This window comes from Glycine soja, chromosome 20 (genome assembly GCF_004193775.1).
Source record: "Glycine soja cultivar W05 chromosome 20, ASM419377v2, whole genome shotgun sequence".
NCBI lineage: Eukaryota > Viridiplantae > Streptophyta > Magnoliopsida > Fabales > Fabaceae > Glycine > Glycine soja.
The window spans coordinates 10,318,558-10,321,818 of NC_041021.1; positions in this window are offsets into that span (position 1 = coordinate 10,318,558).

A 3,261-nucleotide genomic window follows, 5' to 3' on the forward strand; every position below is an offset into this window, starting at 1 on the left:
ATTCAAGTCAACCATATAGTCAAATAACATGATAAGTACAATTAAACATCAATTTGTAACTAGTAATATTTTAGGGTGTTACAAGCATCGCTTCAGAAGATGAACGAGGCAATTGAGGCTGCCAATAAGAACATCAAGAAGATCGTTCAGAAGATGACCATATCGTACAAGGATTGGCATGAGATGCTCTCCTTCACACTGCATGGTTATTGAACTTCTGTACGCATATCTACTGGGGCAATCCCATTCTCTTTGGCGTACAGGATGAAAGATATGCTCCTGTTTGAGGTGGAGATTCCTTCTTTAAGAATCCTAGCAGAGTCGGGATTGGAAGAAGCAGAGTGGGCCCAGAAACATTTGGACCAATTAAATCTTATCGAGGGTAAGAGATTGGCTGCCATGAGCCATGGGCGACTATATCAGAGCAGAGTGATAATAGATTTTGACAAAAAGAGTGCGCCCGTGTAAGTTCAGCGAGAGGGACCTTGTTCTAAAGAAGGTATCGTAGTTTCAAAAGGATCACCGAGGTAAATGGGCCCCAAACTATGAAGGATCGTTCGTGGTGAGGAAAGCTTTCTTAGGAGGAGCGTTGTTGCTCATGAACATGGATGATGAAGAGCTGCATTCGCCTATGAATTATGACATCGTCAAGAGATATTATGCGTAATACTTGGGGCAATTCAAAGGCTCAATATTCGGACCTCCTCAAGGACTCATTAGGATCTCCACGTCTTTATTTTTTGTAAACAATAATCGCAACATTAATAAATATGGATTAATGATTTGCATCTTTCCTTCTAGTGTTGTTCCTTTGTACTTTTATTGTCGTTGGGCATGAATATATACTCTAGCTTTGGCTCACTCTCACGACCGGTATTCCAGAGCCATTTGGCATTGATCGAAGCTGTACCCGAATCAAATAAACATTAAAAATGCAGTATCTAGGAAGTGATCATAGGTCGTCTCCCAACGAGCAATGGTCAACCTAACGCTCATAACAGATAGTAATAAAATAGTAACAAATTGGGGGAGGTTTGTTTGTTTTTGTAAATTAAACAGCAAGTAAATTCGAATTAGAAAATATTAGAATTAAAACACGTTGTTTGCCCTTGATTCACAAGCAAGTCTCTTATCCTAGGTTATGAGGATTTATCCTTTATCAGTTCAACCACTTAATCCAGCCCTAAATTAAATTACTAAGCGAAATTTAACATAAGGCATTCATTATGTGATTAAGCAACACATACACCAATTAATCATGAACGAAACTGATCATTAAGCATGAACGTAAAATAAGCGCAGAGACAATTAATCAAGCACTAAGCATGCATGGATTAATAGCAATAAATACAGAGTAATTGGTGAAGAGGAAAAACTTATCAGAATTCAATAGTAATAATAAAACCTCAAAGAGAGTTGTGCTTGATCCTCAAGAGAAAACAACGCTGGAGACTTAGCCTTCCATTAATCAATAGAAAACAAAATTGTAGTAGAAAATGAAGAAAACTAGAATTATTCTCAACTATTCTCCAAAACGAAAAAAAGCTAAAACGAAAAGAGAGAGAGAGTCTAAAACTAGAACCTTGGTGTTGTTATATAGTTCTCAGCCCCAAAGCTTACCAATTTGTTTTAAGTCCAAGCCCATAAATAAAATAAAATCTAGATAAGATAAGATAAGACAAAATCTAGATGAAATAAAATCTAGATAAGATAAGATAAGATAAGATCTAGATGAAATAATATCTAGATGAGATAAAATCTAGATGAAATAATATCTAGATGAGATAAAATCTAGATAAGATAAGATTTGGTAGAATAAAATTGTTTGATCTCTTCAAGTCCAAGCCCAATTCAGGATTCAAGCCCAATTACCTATAATTCTCCTGAAATTAAATTAAAAACACAACATTAATCCAGTAGGCCCAAATGATAAAACAACATAATTAATTTGACAATTAAGGCTAATCAGTAATTAAAATGGTGACAAAAAGGGTTAAGAAATATGAGAAAATGATGACACATCAGGCATGTTCAGCAAGGGTGCCAAAAGCGTCAAGTAAAATTGAAGACAACAACGAAAAAGAGAAAACCAAAACAATTGTTTAATTATTACGTTTAATGTTCGACCATAAACATGCATGCATCTTCATCTTATCATCAAAGTATCTTGCAAATGGGAAAATGAATGAAGAGTTATTTCGGGTGATGGTCGGCACCACACCAACTTGGGTAAGCCTAGGGGCAAGTGGAAAGTTGATATGAGCATCTCGTAGTATTTCTTCACATTTGCATGTTAACACTTTCTTTGTCAAAGCATTAGGGCAGGTGCCAACAGGTGCTAGGCCCATGATCAGAGTTGCTCATGATCAAGGAAAGAAGGTAGGGAGGATGAGACGGCGAAGCCCCGACCATAACCCCGCGTCTGGCTAAAGACGTTAAAGAAGCGCTCCTAGGAGGCGACCTAGTATTTCTAAACTTTGCGCTTTAATTTTATGTTTTTATGCTTTCCGTCTTGAGTTCGCCTAAAGCTTACACATAGTTATAAGGTTTAGAAGGGAAATATGTATAATAATAATAATAATAATAATAATAATAATAATAATAATAATAATAATAATAATAATAATAATAATAAATTTGCAAAATATTTTGAAAAAAAAAAATTAGCTCGCCTAGGCGAGCATAGTCGACAAAAAAAATAAAACGGGGGGGGGGGGGGGTGAAATCAGATTTCACCTCATCTTCCCCCAAAAATCAAAAGCCATTAAGTAAAGGCTCACGGGAATTCCATTGGATGTAGCATCTTCAAGCTTTTTGTGCACCTTTTGTGTCATTTATTCTTGCATTCCTTTCATCCCACTCAAGTAAGTGCCATCTCCATCTAGTTTTACCTTTTCCTTGTGATGTTTGGTGCTTTGTTTGTTGTTTTCTTTGCAATATTTGTGAGATGAGTTATGTGCAAACCCAGGATCAAAATGCTTGGATTGGTGGCTGCAACTGGTGGCTCTAGGCCTATCCTTAATTCTTTTATAAATTTGCATGTCATATTGCTCTGTATCCCTCATTTATACATGTTTTAACATACGCACACCAACTGTTTGATGAAATGTCACAATGACTATTCTATGTGATTTTGAAGCTTGAATGGGTAATGATCTTTACACGTGTTCAACCATTATTTTAGGTGCATGATCAACTTAGGTTATTAAATTAAATGCCAAGGGTATGAACTAAGCTTGAAGTTTTTAACATTGCTTTAGA